The sequence below is a fragment of the Ischnura elegans genome, chromosome 12 (assembly GCF_921293095.1).
Source record: "Ischnura elegans chromosome 12, ioIscEleg1.1, whole genome shotgun sequence".
Lineage (NCBI taxonomy): Eukaryota > Metazoa > Arthropoda > Insecta > Odonata > Coenagrionidae > Ischnura > Ischnura elegans.
In genome coordinates, this window is record NC_060257.1 from 6189762 (window position 1) to 6207218 (window position 17457).

Sequence of the window (17457 nt, forward strand, 5' to 3'; positions counted from 1 at the left end):
CCCCCTCGACACAGAACCGGTCTCTCCTCTCCCCTTCCTTGCACAATTGTCCGCCTGGGAGCGGGCGGGCCGAGTCGCGCTCGGAGGGGCTCTTTCCAGCACAGGGGGAAGCTAACGAGCGCGCCTCTTTACAGGACTCCGCGCAGATCGTTCGCGTTTTAACCAACTATAGTGGTCTTAACGTATGGGCAACTCACCTGCGCCACTATCATTTTATACCTCCGACTTTTGGGCAGTTCTCTATTACGGAAGTACTCTTCCAATACTATATTGTGTGGAACGAAGTTTTCGCTACATTTAAAGAATCATCGTAGTTCCTACAGTGTGCATAGTTAAGGACATAATACTTACAAAACGTAGGTTATTAGCGTTAACCATCTACTGCAGAGTCCTACGTTTACGGACACGACTAATCAACGGGCAGTATTCTATTCCCCAGTGGCAAAAAAATTCTCCATTGTTTTACTAGTTACGGAATACCTCTTTTCTAAAGACCAATTACTAGTACATTTATACCAATTTAACCGATTTTTATATATATCCACGTTTTCATCATACCCTTCGAGCAATCTTCGGGGTTTTTTGTTGTGGGACGAAACCATGCCATGTGCGCGAAAAAAGGCCAACATGAAGGCTTCTCTTAGTTTTTTATCCTGTTCCTTATCTCCCGCGGCCTAGCGTTTCGGCAGTTTTGTACTACCTCATCCCTTTAAATCTGAGCTGCGTAAGCTGCCAAACCTTGGGGCATGAAGGAAACGACATAGCTCGTTAGCTCCACGTTTTGCATATTTCGAACCATGTGGTAAATAAAGAAAATTAGTTGTTTTCCTATTGGGCCCTGCGAGGAATGGCTTCTCGGACCTCATCCTGTTGAGTGGCTCGTATGGGACATGTCGTCAGTTCACTTGGCTACCATGTCATTTTTGAAGACGAACAGATTCAACGGGGGAAACGTCGGGCTTCGGGCCAGTAGTACAAATAATGCCCAGGAAATCATGCTACCTGGGGCCTGACTGTGAGCGACAGTGTTGGCTAACTGCCGGCTACATTGGAAATGTACTCGATTGGCTTTTATGGACCAACTATTCGAGCTACTTGCAATTTGCGTATAGTATTTCGTTCTTCAATTGTTGGCAAGAACCTATCTGCGCGTGTCTGCTAGGTTTTATCGATGGCCGTGGATATGTTGCATTATCAAAAAAACGCGTCAGTGAGTGAGTCTCAGGCTTTTATATTCATCATGATGTTTCGTTCCCATTCGTTCAATTTATCCCTATCGTGACGCAGCGGAGATTGTTAACTGTCGTTCACTTGCAAGTAGTTTGAGAAACTATCCAGTATCAAGATCAGGTTTACCATCTAGCGTTCAGAACCTTTCCCAAGTCTGTTGCCCGGAACAGGCCTCGGCAATCATGCGAGGCTTTTAGCTGTTAGCCTACGTGGCTACTGCTACAGCCGCTATACATCGCCACGATATGCCTTTATGGATTTCATCTTCGAGCTCTGACTCCGTCAGTGTTTTATCTACGCCGTCATTTTCCTCTGCTGATACCTATTTTCTGATCGTGGTTTGGCCTATCTAATCTAATTTCCCAATTATTTTGCTCCTTGTGCAGCGAGGTTCAGCCGCCAAAGGCCCTCCTAAGAACCGTTTATTTGTGCCGATTTTTTTTATTTCCTCGTGGATGGGATGTGGGAGCTCGAAATTTGTGGAAGAATGTTGGAAGTAGCCTTTATTCTCCATTGAGAATCATAAACACAGCGAAATCGTCTCTTGTTGCATTGGTTGTCGCGTGGACTGCGGGGTCATTCCTCCATTCGCTGTCTCTCATTCTAGGTTTCCTTTGCTATGGCGAAAACGAAAGTGTGATCGATTGTGTGCGCCATCTCCAAGTGTAAACAACTCCTCTCTGTAAGATGAATGGTGGAAAAACACGTGGGAGATGCATTTTCCGCCATCGGCTCACTCCCTTGTTCACGTCATAATTTGTCTAGCCACAACATTGCTTCTTTGTCGTCCACCGTTCCAAGGTTTGCCTTCCTGAGATGCTTATTTCTCTTCGGGATTAGACAAGTTATTTTGGCATAATTAATATTCTCCTTGCCAGCAGCACTTGTAAGGTGGCCATCACAATGCTCTCCGTAAGTTATCACGTCTCCTCACGATGAATGTTTGTTGGGATAGTGATAATAAATTTTAGTTCGGGCTTATGCAATCATACTTCGTAATTAAATTTTTTTATGATAATGCTGAGGTGTAACCCCGGAATTCTGGTTTCGAGTCTGGGTTTTGGCGCCAATTTCGTTATGCGTGAAAGGAAACCGATGCTTGTTCGCTGGAGTTAGGATTTTTCGGGAAACCACCGCCATAGGAATCGAAAACCTACGCTAACAAGCTCGTTCAAAGTGAGACCCTAGTTTATCTCTATGCCTACGTTCCCACCGTCGAAAAAAGTTAAAGTTTTGGTAATTTCCGCTCACAGGCTATAATCTCTGCTTCGCTCGTTTTGCTATTTCGTTAATTAAGAAGTGCTTGAGTTGTTTCAGTTTTGGGTGATTTCAAGCCGACCGTTGGTTTAGTGCTTAAAATATTTTGAATAAGTGCTTAAAATAAAATATTTATGTTATGTGGACTTAGTCGACGTTGGAATCCCTGTCATATTAACTATGGTATGTTTTCGAGTAAATGATCTTGAAAGAGAAGTTTAGCCTGAGGGTTTACTTTATAAAACTATATTTCTTCCCTACACTTAAAATTACCGGTAACTAAACGTAAAGCTTTCTCTTCCCTGTGGTGGGCCTTCTCTTTTGCTGTCGCTTTGTAAGCTTGCGAAGGAAATAGTTATTTAAAAGTCATTTGTTGTCTGCCCTTCCCTCACCCCAATAAATTCATGATCAATACCTCTGCCTCATTACTAGGCTGTGTTTCGGATGAGAATACCTTTTGAGTTAGCCCAGTCTCTATGCATCTTTCGCCTCGCGCTTAGTCATTGATAAGGGATCACCACGAGTGACTAGTTGGCATGCTCCGAGTCGTTTGAATTTTTTCCTAGATTATCCCATTATTTAGGTAAATTTGTGTGATTCAATTTATTCGTCAAATACAGCAGTTTAGCGCCCTTCTTCTTGTTTTTATTTGTATATATTAACCTGCTACCCGCAGAATTTCGTAGCAAATGGTTTATTAAAATCTACGAAAGGCTTGATGGTGTATTGGCTGGTCGTGTACTCCTAGGACATTCATTTTAGCTGTCAATCATGTTAATAACCCTTCTTATTGTCATTGTTTTCTCTTGAATTAGTCACTCAGCAGTGTCAGTGGCTTTCATTACGGCCATGTCAACCGTAGAAAATATGGGATGCAATTGAAAATTGCCAGTGAATTTCCTTTACTTATAATTTTCTCTGAAGAGCTACCATATTCGTGTTCTCCTGTCCATTGTTAATTTCTTTTGTCCCCCTAATGAATTTGAATTTATACGTTTTTCTCTGTCTTAACATAGTCAACATGTATCTCTCCCGGACTTCCCAATTTTCAATGTTTAAGGTATCTATTGTAATTGCTTGGTTTCTACAGAATAAATTTCTTTGTTTGTGCGCACGTCATCCTTATCCTTTCAATCTTCCTACATTACCATTTTAATATTTTTTCAGGATCGCTGTTGTATTTAAACCTCCTCCTTAGAACGAGTAATATATTCTTAAAAGAGTCCCAAATTTCATTGTGAGCTGCACCTTTACCAGCCCGTTTTGGGAATTTTTCTCACAGCACATTTTTAAAGTCCATCACGTTCCCTTTTTTATGTTTACGGATGAATTTTCCATTTTTTTTTCTTTGACTTAGCGGAAGACATTTCTAGCTCTATTCAATCCGCAGTGTCATCACCAGGTATAATCTATACATTTTGAACACCTGCAAATGACCTTAAAAGGATCACATCCAGTGTGATACTTCCTCTCGTTGGTCCCTAAATAACCTGGTTGGATCCCTCTTCATGAATTAGTCTCCTTACAAGGTTTTTAACCTTGTCGCAGCCGGATATTTTTTACAATCTCTTTAAATGGTCAGTGTCGTCTCTTTTCCGTGGATGCGAGAATTTAAATGTGATTGCCGTCACAGTTACGACAAAGGGATTAGTCACCGGAACTGAAGTTCACACAATCTTATCTACTTTAACGACGTGTTGGTTGCCTAGATCTAGGGCGCTTCCCTATTTTTTAGTTGGGTAAACACATGGCTGTCGTACGACCATTCGATATTTTTAATGGATGCATTTTTCTTTGGAAATTTGCAAGGTTGTCAATAGGATAAATAATCACGGTTATTCTGGACGCTCTTAATGAGCAGTGCTTCAAGTTCAGAGCAAGTGTTTCAAGTAACCCTTTTAGAGTGATTGCCCGAGGCATTTAAATGGAGAGTCATGAATGAGTGTAGCACGCAAGAGGTTTCCCACGTGCACACCACGCGGCCATAAAAATATTACAAAGAAAAAAAATCGTGTACGTTAATGCAAAGACAAATCTTGCCTTTTGGTTAGAAATCCCTTGGGTAAATCCGTTCAAGGTTAGAAAATGGAAACATGCAATGAGTCGTCCTAGCGAGTACACCATTAATTCTATTTATCGAAATACCGTTGCTATCCTTAATAGTACGAGGGAAGAGAGATAGTTACATCTCTCTCTTTTGCACTCTATTTCCATTATTTTCTTTTCGTGATCTCATCCACCATAGTATCACGGTAAACGGAGGATATGCTTCACGTTGTCTGAGGAGGAAACTTAGGCGAATTCACCGAGTAAATCCTTCATTGTTGAAAGAGATCTTGTAAGATCCACTGAAAAATTTAATCCTCAGATTGGCGTGTTTTGAGTGTCCCCGTCTTTTTCAATGCACACTTTAAAGTAAAATATTGAAACGCCGTTGCCAGTTTTATTATTTAAACCTTAATTGCATGAATCTTTTCGGAATATAACGTGAATCTTCGATGGTAAAGATGGTAAAATCCTCGCCTGCCAAACATGAGGTCGCGGGTTCGAGTCCCGCCTGGGTAAGTTCCCCTTATCCAGGGCATGGTTGTTTGTGTACGTTTCATTGTTGAATTTGTTGAATACCCCGATTTAAAATGGCCTACGAGAGCTGTATTCGGAGGTTTGGGAATAAAATAAAATGAAAAACGGAAGGACCACGCAGAACACCGTAATAGAACCGCACTATATTTCCAGGTCGGAGAGAAACGATACATTTAAGTATTGCGGAACGGATGGGTATGAGAATTCCTTTTTCCCCGTTACCAAAAAGGATTTAAATAAATGCATGACGGGCCTTCGTTAGAGAATTTGTTTTTTTTTTATTTGTTAACGGCTGGTGTCCTAACATATCCACAACACACCAATTGAAGCGGCTTACTTGTTGATGTGTAGAGGTAGATGATTTTGGACTTTGGATAGGAATGAAAGTGGAAAGATTCTGACTTAACTCCTACTTCTTAAGAAGTTAATAGTAAGCTTGGCTCAGCAATTGGATGGGGTGGCTGCTTGGCGTATGTCGATGGCCGTTATGCATTTCCCTCTCCTTCAGCATCGCCACTTTGCCGTGGAGTGCACTGTTTCTCCTCGTGCCTGTCCTTCTGCATGCGGTGATCATTATCTAAGGGGTCGCGCGGAGGAAAATCTGGATGTGCATTAATTATTATTGCACATCATGTGGGCACCCTGGGCCTGTTGGTGATTTAATGTCTGTGCACAATATATCATTTACCACTGAAGAGGAATCCCATCTATGACCAAGTATTCGAAACGTGTGCATTTCCTAAGTCCCGTACTATGTTTTACAATGAAAATGTGTCGAAGGAAACTTTCATTGTGAAGGCAAAAGTTTGCCGCGAAAGGCGGAAAGAAGAGAGGTCGGGAGAATCGGGGTGGGACGGTCGGGCACACGACGAGGGATAATTACGTGGTTGGGAATTCTCTGGACGGACGAAGGTAACAATTTGAAGCGAAAGGGTGTGGGTTGGGGTGGGAAGGAAGGAAGGAACAGGTGGCGCCGGAAGAGGTGACTAATCCGAGGGAAACGCCTCGTTCAACCCCAAAGGAATGAAAAGAGTGGGGCGATGCGATTGATTAGTGCTCTCGTTCGCAATCGATTCTATTCCATCTACATCTGTTGCACGCCTCCCGCCGCTCCCATTTGAGTTCTCTATCTCCTCTGAAAGCCGCCGAAAAAGAATAAATCATTCTGATAAATTTTAGAAAATTACTGCGGACTAGCCAGTTGTATTGGATGAAATTTATGGGATTTATTTTAAAGTAGTTTTTTAAAATTTAAGTCCTTTAAATTTAGTTTAAGTTGTTTTTTTAAGTAGAGATTTTAATTTCATTCCACAGTATCTAATGTTCCCCGAAGAAAATGGCATATTTCGTTGCATTCAACATTTATTTACATTATAGAATCGTCTGAAAGTGCACATGAAGTTTCGGGACTCGAGCCGCTATTCCCCAAAAGTTCCGAGTTCTTGATCGTTCTTCCTTTTCGTAAGTTTTTTGTAAAAATTATCACGGGAATGGATGTTTAAATTAGTTATATGTTTGGGATAGAGTATTTGCACCCGCTATATGTTAACATATGTTAACGACCAACAACAATTCCTTATTTCCCTGTGAAATTCAGATCGCCCTGGCGACAGCACTGCTAGCGTCGACTTGGTTAACCAATTTGAATGCGTCGTGGGTTACAGTACATCTTAATGTTGGCTGGAAAATCTACTATAGTAACATTCATGGTCCGGGGCTCGAATACCAGCGCAGTGGCGTAGAGTTTGTCGTGCGACCCAGACCCTCAATGATCGGGCGTCTCTTGGAGGAGCACGTGGCCGGCGGTATTGTGTTGGGTGACGTAACCTCGGTCCTCTCTCTCTCTTCATCGAGAATGGGCTAACACATCTTTCCTTTTCCCACCCTCCAAGCTTCGCCTCGGCCGCGCCAATGACCTCTCCTGTCGGCCCTCGTCACCCAAATATAATCAACCGCCAGCCGGGGAACTCTGGCGACGAGTTCAATCCAACAGGCGCGCCTACATCTTCCCGTTGGAAACTGGCTTCTTGGGCGTCAGGTAAAGGGCAAGACTTGAACTGATTGAAATACTAAGAAAAGCCTCGCGGTTAGTGAAAAACTGCTACGAGAGAGGAGACAGCTCAACATGGCTTTAACATACCTTTCAGAGGAAGTTTTCGTTAGGCGAAGATCTTAGCAGGAACTCTTATCGTTCTTATCATTTATTTTTACGGCACACTACGCGGTTCTACACATGTAATCCCCGGCAGGTGCGAGTGTGTAGTGTTGCTATTTAACAATATGAAAGGTACAGCCAGTATTTCATTAATTGCCAGAATTTTCGGTCATAGGGTGCCTTTTAATGAATCGTTAAATAAGTTGAACCGAAGCAACTTCCTGGTGCAGGCGTCTTCACTTTCATAGCTTACTTTCAAATGATTGAGTTTAATTTATATTTAACCGAGTTTAAGTTTGATTAATATTTAGTTTAGGTTTAATTAAAATTATACCTATAAGTGACGTTGGTATGAAGAGGTTTTATAAGTGAGAATATGAGCAGCCTTAATATTCAAATGTATTCATGACTAATGCCATCATTACGCCTTTCTCGATGCTGTAAACCTCCTTGTGGATTGTTACATAACCGTCATTTTGATTAGTAATTTGCTATTTTTAATGCGTTGTGAGTAGCATTAATTAGAACCAATTAAAATGCGTTCTTTAAGTATTATAAAGCTGTTTGTAGGGTTTGTTTGTCTCATTACTTGAATGAAAACCGTGCACTTTATTTTGTTTCAAAACTTTGTAAATGGGAGCTGACGTTGAGCATTGACTGTCTCTCCCGTATTTCACGCTGTAGCGGGGCAGTGGCCCCAACTAGAAGTAATTATTTCAAAGCAGCAATGGCGTTAATTATTTTAAATATGTTTTACATCGTAGATGATAAGTGGGTGGGATAACTTCGAAAACTGGAAAGATGGGTGAAGCAGGTTTGTGGTGTGGTTGTGGAATAAGGTTATCATTGCAATTGGTTTGGTCATTTCAGGGAAATTTTAAATTTGTGGCGGCCATCTTTCGTATTTCCAAGTGTGAATTACTATTGAAATCCCCGGAAGAATGGAATATTTGTGGAGTGATTTTTAATAATTCATCATGAGAAGAATATCTACGCAAAGACTCTCCGTATACCTTCGTTGATGTACTCATCGCACCTCTTGCTAGGTTTCGGTTAGTCAGGCTCCTGAAACATTTCTCTTGTGCTCTCAAAGCTGCAAAATGTGTATTTCACTTTTTATTGTAATTAGAGGAGAATTAGACGTATTCTGTTTGTCATCAATCGAAGTTTCCCCGTAACTGTTGTCGGTATACCAGAGCGAGACATAAATGAGCTGGTACCGGCACCAATGAAGTTCCAGCTTATAATTAAGGAAATCATTTTATAGTCATGCCATTTATCAATCAATCAATTGTATCATTCTGTGAACACTGTGGTTTTTCATATCATACCTCCTCGTGTGTCACACGGGAACTATTAAATCTTACGTAATAATTGTTTTTCATTTGTCTTATTCCTTGCGCCTTCTTGAAATTAGCATACGCGTGTTTCGTTTTCTTTGGCACAAATTTAGGCCCCGCCCTCCACATTACACAACCCTATTATTTTAGTCAATGACTGGCCCCCTCTTGTCGATTTTAATGTTGAACCCAACAGTTTCCCTAAAACTCTCATGTAACTATTTAATTTTCAACTTTAATTACGAGTTTTAAAATCTTCCAATAAAAGAAACCAATTATTATCTATATACATGGATACCAGTTAGCTCTATTCTCGCTTAGCCAAACGATTATTTCGCGGTCAATTGGTGTATCTATGGAATTTCGTAAACCACCTTGGTATATCGATGGAATTTTGTTAATCCTGTGGAGTGGAAAACTTTTTATTGTAAGGAATGCATTATAGTAGGATGGTAGGTAATAAGTTTATTTTGTCACTACTGAGAATTCCATGGATCATTTCTCTTGTACTTTCTAAGAGAAGTACCTGCAAGGGTAGGAGGGGCTTATCCCTACGAGCACCATAGTAAGTGGTGTATGGCTGTGGTGTTATAAGAATACACAAATTTATGCAATCTCCAACGCTTAAATGAAACCGATCTGGGTTTCAACGGATAACCGTCGCTCTCTTTAATGGTGTTTGTGTTTTGGTACGCATCAATCCGCGCGGGTAAATGCATCCCGTAAACACACCTCTGGAGCCTCGAAGAATTATTCGTTTTTCTTTTGTTCAAGTTTTGTCTCCTTTGCTGCCTGTGAGATTGCACCCGCCCCTTGCTTCGTATTCCTCCCCCTGACCTTCCTTTGATCTGCTCCCCGACAACATTTCTTTGCCTCTGCACCCGCACCCTCTGCTTCCATCCATGGACCTCCTTTCCCTCGCCGCCCGGCACGCGGCTTCTCACACACGAAGCTTTTTCTTTCTCTACTCAGGCTTTGCGGATACCTTCTCCTTGATACTACCTCCAAAACTCCCCAACTGATCACGCTTGAGGATGTTTCACTCTGAAAAAAAGTTTTATTTTTCATTAATATACATATAATTATGCTCTCATCACTGTACTCTACCTGCTTTCGATAAAAAATTATCCCTGTTCGCGGTATTTTTTGCTATAGTATTTTATAAACCGCAAGATTATATAATCTCGTTTGGCATTGATTGCCAATGTGTGACCAAGTGGATGAAATAGAATGTTTACGTCGATTGGTGAGAAGCTGATATTTTGTGCGTACGATATGTAAAAATTAGACTTAGTTATCGCAACATTCCTCTCACGTTTTTGTGGCGATTCATTGAAGTCTTATAGTATTGTTATTATTTAATCTGAGGCGAATTTCGCTTCTTCCTCTACCACCACTTGGTTATACTTACAGATAAATTCGAAACGCAAGTTCATGCCTTTAAGGGAAAGCAGGGGAAATACGAGAGAAATTACAGAGAACTTGATTGCAGAAATGTTGGAGAATTATTTTCTAGCATCAATAGATGAAGACAAAAATAGAAAACAAGTTACTAACGCATAATTGTTCAATCAAACCGCCGGTTAAGGCATTAATTGAAACGTATCTCTATTGATCTATGTAGGTGGCCTAATCATGTTTCTGTTTTTTTCATCAAAGGATGACTCATTTGAAAGCAGTTTATTTTAATGTTAACGAAACGAGGGAATTTATTACCTGTTTTGAAACGCGTTGTTGCTACGAAATCTCCTCTTCGCCCTCCTCTTCAGTTTAACACAAGGAAGTTGTTTTTTTCATCACACGCGCCTCTTCAACTTTCATCCAAATTTGCATACACCTAGGGTTCTTCTTTTGAAACCAATGCATGCCGGCATCCACTCTTGAAAAAATAATCCTTATCACACTCTGCAAGCTTAATGCATTACTCTCTCTTCCTGCTTTTGTCCATGAAATACACCGGGGAGAAGAAACTCGTGCCTACGTATTTGGTATACATCCATTCATTCAGTCGTGATCACGAGAATTGGTAAAGGAATTGGACAGCAAAACAGAGGGATTTAAAATGTAATATTTTCCTCGTCCTATTAAGGGTAGTAATGGTGTCTTGGTTAATTAAATTTAACGGCGTGTCTCACATGTATGTATTTAAAATCACATTATCCAACTTCTCTCGAGTGCTTTTTATTCTCGTAGTTTTCGTTCCCATAGTTTACAGTTTTCATTTAAGGGAGTTCCATCTGTTCCTGTTTGCAGAAAATAAATTGCTTTTATTTACCTGTGAAATTGAAGAAATTGTTGTTAGCATCGCAAATCTCTGCTAACGTAGAAATCAAAGGCGCAATTGAGAATTGAATGGAGGTATGGGGGACCAGAGACGAGCAGTTATTTTTCCTACTTCCTGCAGGGCCGATTTCCCTCCCCACTCCTGGCACCCCCCAATCCCCCTTCCCCCATTGGAGGCATCTAAATTGCCCCTCCGAAGAACCCCTTCCCCCCTCTCCCATCCCCCGACCATTCATGTCGCCTTGTAAATAAGTTGCCTGACCTCAGGGTTTCTCATTCATACGACACCTGTCTCCTTTTCCCCAATGTTTCTTCCCCTCTGTTATGGCATTAATGCCTTCCTTCCTTCTAAACCACGGTAACTCATGAATAAGGTTTTCTCCAGCCGGGTGAAAATGTCCACCCTGGCAATGCTCCTTCTACTAATACTACCATAATTTTCATCTTTTTGCGGAGCCTCTGCAGTTTTTCTCTGACCATAACCTAGACCACAACATGTGCCAGACATTTCCACGGGTTAGTGCTTTCCCGGGGAATAGACTGATTGAGATTTTATCGGGTTTCCTGACGGCTATTTCTCCAACGTTTCTAAGTCCGGCGCGTTCCTCGTCATCTGGGGATGAGGTCAAAGCGTTGGAGAAAATTGTCCCTCACGCCCAATGGATGGAAACCCTAGAAAACCTTACGATGTCTATTCGCCGGCAAAGCACCACGTATGTCCTGACGGCAACTCATCTTCGTTGAATCTTAAGACATCCTTATTCGGACTTCAGGCGCCCCCTTATAAAAATCCTCGGAAGTGCGCGTTGGCCCCGGGAAAGGAACTGACCCTCATCTACCCTGAATCTTTGATGTTCACACGCCTGTGGCAACTCTTGGGTGAGCTCTACCCTCACCGTATCCAGCCAACTGTCGATTTGAATGACTGAGAGAGTGAACGTAGGTATTATGTATTCTGTTATTGCTGCGTAGTTATCTAATTTGCGTACGATCTCGAAAGCCACATCAATGGGGACTTTGCGTGGGGTGTGACACCAACCATATACCTGGAAGGGGTGTTTATTTTTAAATTACAAGTGTGCGTTTGGAGAGTCTTAATTATGACCTAATTATTATTAAAACTAATTTTTTCATCTTTTTTTGATCTCCTATTTAATTGGAGTGAGTCTTGTGTTGAAAAATTAAAATGCAATTTTTGCCAAAATTACGGTTAGTTTTAGTCCTTAATCAGGGATATGAAAGAAAACGAATTATTCGATCGATAGAAAATATAGGGATAGTGAAATTATAGGAATGTAGATTGAGAAAATGTAGGGTATATTTTTACGATGATTTATATTTTAATAAAAAAGCATTTTAGTGGTAAATTATTGCAGTGGTTAAATAAAATGGTTTTGTATCTAATTTCATATTATGATCGTTTTTGCCTCTTGGAAAATAATTATGTACGTATCAGTGCCTTAATGCATACGTAATATTTCACTTGGACTGGAAGTAGTGTAAAATCGATATGGATGAGGTGGGTGGGGTCAATGGATGAGGTGTGTTTTCGTGTACTTAATTGAAGCCTATCTTGTTGATTCCGAGTCATGTGATGCATAGTGAAGGCCCAGCGTTTTGTGTTCACTTTTTCGAGGAAATTTTGTCTATATAATCAAGGGTATCGGCAACCTTTCGTGCCTTTAGCATGTTCAAATTGCCATGGCTACCTCAGATGAAAACTTGTATCGCAAAGCAAAAGCTTTTTCATTTGATATGTTTATATTGAGATCATTTTATTGACTTCTATATAAGTTGAATTGAAAAATTGACGGGACATTTTTATTAAGATAATTAATATATATTGAGATACTTACGGCATTATACATAATTCGTATTCAACAATGTATTCTGAGGGGGTGGGGGTCGTTCAAGAGCTCTTTGGGAACCAACGTGATAAAATCCTTGGCACCCATCTGGTGAATGCTCCCGCTGGCTGCTGGCCTTTGCATGTTCTATGGACTTTTTTCTTCGATGACTACGAAGACGGAGCGTATTGCTTTCTGTATCTTGGTGTACACTCACCCCCTGCCAAACACTTTCGAGGTGGCTCGCAGGGTATTATGTGGATGGTGGCATCTCCATTGCTATCGGTCAGTTTTCATGCATTCAGCATTCTTTCGGGCTGCATCCGCGTCCGTTGTCGAAGAACCACAACAGTTTCGCCAGCTCTCCTGCCAGCGTCCTCAGGTGAAGGATGAAGTGAAGCTTTTAGTCCTCTCTTACATAGTCAATTTTTGGCGCCAATTCGGTGGATTTCTTTCGACTAATCAGGGAACGTCCTCGTATTTGCGTCGAATATACCTTTTCCACGCGCTGTGCGAAGGATAGCCATCCTCCCTGTTAAAGTTCGCTGGTCTTTTGACTATCTCAATGGCCTCTCTTATTATTCTCGGGAAAAGGTATATTCGACGCAAATACGAGGACGTTCCCTGATTGGTCGAAAGAAATCCACCGAATTGGCGCCAAAAATTGACTATATAAGAGAGGACTAAAAGATTCACTTCATCCTTCACCTGAGGACGCTGGCAGGAGAGCCGGCGAAACTGTTGTGGTTCTTCGACAACGGACGCGGATGCAGCCCGAAAGAATGCTGAACTCAAGTAATCACCGCGGAAACCTGCGTACGAACAGTTTTCATGCATTTTGGTCAGGATGGCTCGCAGGGCAGCCTGTAAATGCTCAGATTCGCATTCAGTGCTCCACTTGGGCTACATTCCCTCTCGAATGCGGGAAAATCTGCCGCTCGCCTGCCTGCCCCCTAATACTGCCAAAAATAGAGCTTCCGTGTCCACAGGCGATGCCCACAAAATGCAGCGCTGAGAATGAAACGGACCCGAGAGTTTCCCGCGCCGGATTCTCGTCTCGTCTCGTCATGATGGAGCGAGCGCGGTGTGGCCTGCTCATGAGTCAACATCGACACCCACCCTCGATGTGTTTATTTTCTGCCGCTACAGTTTAGCTTGGAATGCAGTCGTCATTCGGACCTGGGCGATGGGCATGAATCGGCTAATTCTTCACACTCCTGCGGCTATTTCTCTCATTTCATGGAAAGCATACCTGCTCGCTTTGTTCGAATACCTTCAATTGATGTCTTTCGTTTAAACGAGTTATTACTTGGTTGCTGTGGGGTCTTATTTGTATTTTTCTTATGAGATCGTGCCATTAGCTGGGAGATTATATAATTTTTAAACTATCAATAAATACGCTGAAATCCGACGATCTATTCAAGGTTATCCTAAGAGATAATATCAGTTGCATCAAAATTCAAGAGTTATTTTAAAAATAAACCCTAAGACCCAATTTCGTTTTTTTTTATCTTAGAGGTGGTGGTGGTGGTGATCTTTGATAGTGTTTAAGTTGAAATACTGTAATTATGAGTAAATTGTTTTACAGTAGGTTGAAACGGAAGGTAAATGTGTTCTTAATGTGTAAATTAAATAATCAGCATAATACGTGCGTTGTATTTGCTTGTTTGTATCGAAGACTATCATCTACCGAGAAGATGTTTTGTTTACAATCTTCACGAAAATTTGGATTTTATGAGGCAAATGTTTATACGTGCACAATCATGCTAATTGTGTGAGCTCCCACCAAGCGTGAATCGCTCTATGCTACCCAAAACCGCTACACAAATGCACTAAAATAGAAGGCCAAAACTTACAATGTTATTAATCTATATAGAACATACATAAAAGTTTAGAACAGTGCTAATTCAGCGGAGGGGTTTATGGGATATGCCTCGCGTGTGCCCATATTTGTAGATAACCGTTTCGTTTGCAGCGACATTGCAGCTTGCGTCTTTAATTCGATAAAATACTGGTCAAATAATGCTCAAAAATGGTAAGATAAAGGGAAAGAAAAATGCAGCGAAAATATAATAAGAAAAAATTTCTAGAAATGAAATAACGTTCAATGAGAGTCGTTCAGCGTAAATATCCTTTCTCTCTGTCGTACCAGTGCTGCGTTAATGCGCGCGTGTTTCATCGTGGCTTTGTTGGTCGTTGGCTTGGGGAGGGAGGGAAGGCTTGATCGGCTCATGGCGTCAATGAGAAGGGGAAAGAGTGGAGTGCGATCGATGAATCGAACTGCGACCCAACATTGTAGCTTGCGTTTTTTATACAATTCTGTCAACTGGCTAGTACGTACTCGGGATGGGTACGTAAGATGGGAACGGCCTTGGAAAAATAGGATTATTAGGGATCTTTGAATTCCTTTTGAAGTCACGAGAATTCACGATTTTTCACCGAATATGGAAAAGGGGACCGGATTTATTTTTTTAAATATCGTTTATTAGGTTTTCGAGGGAATGAAAATTATGCTTTTTTGGTATGTTCTCTTTTTACGAGAATGAGTGTGTAACGCATTTATGTACTTAGTGTTTATGTGAGAATCTACTTAGTCGTATGCCTATTTCAGGTGCGAACAATTTGACCATGTATGGCGGAAATTTAATTATACCTCAAAATGAGTGGTGGTCTTTTAGATGTCTATCGGCGAGAGAATTATACTCTCACATTCAAGTTATCATCGTGGTCGGAGTATTAGATGAAGGCCATAGAAAACCTTGAATATGTTTGGGAAATTATCTATGGCAACCTGAAATCTGCGTTGCTGTTTTAATACACCCGCCCACTATGCACTTTGCAGCATTTAAGTCTTCCATCCGACTATATAACCAAATCACTAACTTAAGTCTTAATTTTCACTCAAATCAGACTGTTAAATCATATTAGTTGCTGAAATGGGGTCAATGTATGTAAATTCGATGTTGATGATCTGTAGTTGATATAAATGTCATTTTCCTGGAAAATATAATGTATATTATGCATGTACCATATTCTCCGCTGAAGTGATAGTTGACCAACTCGTGATTGGTTTCGACTTAAGGCTTTGATTTTAATGTTATCACATCGATGGTTGAGAATTCCTAATTTGTTCCAAAGAAACATAATATTTTTTTAGTGAGCACAAATAAAAGTATTATGTGATTGACGAATATCAGAAGCTTACTAATATTTCTTACCTCTGGTTGATAATTCGGTCTTTCTCGTTAAATTTCGTTGGCAAAAAATGGAATTTTTATGCATTCGGTCAGGTTATAAAAATGATAATCATCCTTGTCGTTCGCAAACACTACTTTCGCGAGTTGACACAGGTACTCCTTCAGCATATCAACTCTTCGTGTTCCTAGCGGAGTTGATGGCCTGTATTGAAACTGAGGTCGGTCGAAAGAGAAAGTTAAATATTGTATGATGAAATTAAGCGCATAACGAAAAATTATCTTCCTGGCTCTGTGGCGGTTTAAAAAAATAATTGTAAACACGCGGTCGTTACCACCATCCTTGTTTCCATCTCTCTCCGTATTTACAATTGCCATTCCATTAAAAGCCGAGAAGGGCATTGAATTCGCCGTTGGCGGCCATGCGTTCTGATTGGCCGAAAGACGGTGTCAGCGGCAGGAAAAGGGTCGTGCCGAGTGATCGAAAAAAGGATGATGATGAAGGATGCCTGGAGTCATCGCGGAAAGTGATTGCGTTAAACGATCTTTTTCCGCCATAGTAGGGTAGTTTCCTTCATCAAAGAAAACGAAAGGCATTGATTGCGATTCGTTACCCACCATTAATGTATTCATAATATACAATTTATTTGGTTTTAGAAATACCGGTTTAGACGAATGGCAATGGTCAATTTTAACCTCATTTGAAAAAGGCCAGATTGGCGCCCATGCGATTCCACTCCACGTGACGTCACAGGGACCTAGTTTCTATACGAGTAGATAGGAGTTTTACATCGTCTGGGATTACCAATGCATGCATGAGGCACAGAGCTCAGGGAAACGTCTCTTAATAATCACCTATTAGAACTGCCCATGGTCGGAAAGTTTCCTTCGTTTGTTAGAGTATTAATAATCCTTATTTTAGCCAAGCGCTACCTGCTGGCAGCGTGAAATGCCTCCAGGAGTAATAATCTTTCGATTTAGGTAATGAAAAAATAATAGGAAACCACCCTATTGGGGCGATTGCTGGAGTTATCGCTCGGAAGGGACGAAAAAATGATCGTTTAATTCGGCCGTTGTTTGGTATTTTTTCTGTAAGCCGGCTTTTACTTGTGCGTGGGCGTGCAGTGGGAATCGGAGATGAGCGCGAGGTGTTGTCGTCCCCCTTGATGTGCCGGCGCTGGAGTGAGCGACTGGGGGCGGGTACGTGCATTGAGGGGTGTTCCTCCACTCCCCCCCCCCCCCCCTTCAACCTCCCTCACACTCCACTCCCACTGGCCATGTGGCTCCCAGCCAAGGGCCGACCCCCCCGCCCCTCCCTTTGTTTATCTCTCAGCATCCAACCACCCAAGGCGTACCACTCATCCCTGCTTCCGCCTACCTGTTCTCCGTCTTTATCCCCCTTCGCGCACGCATGTCGACCAGTACTCGGCAAGGTCAAGGTGTCACCAAAATTCACGCATTTATTTGCTTGTATTCTCCTCGAAATCTCCGCGGAGTGAATATGTGCAAGTGTGCTCGAAGTGATCAAAAACTGTTTCGGGCGTAGAGAGAGCATTACACATATTTTG

General features: G+C 41.5%; 1 protein-coding gene across 1 annotated transcript in view; it reads left to right on the forward strand.

Moving 5' to 3' along the window:
- Positions 1 to 17457, forward strand: part of LOC124169525 (trithorax group protein osa) — a 106135-nt gene that overhangs the window by 19998 nt on the left and 68680 nt on the right. The window lies entirely within an intron of this gene.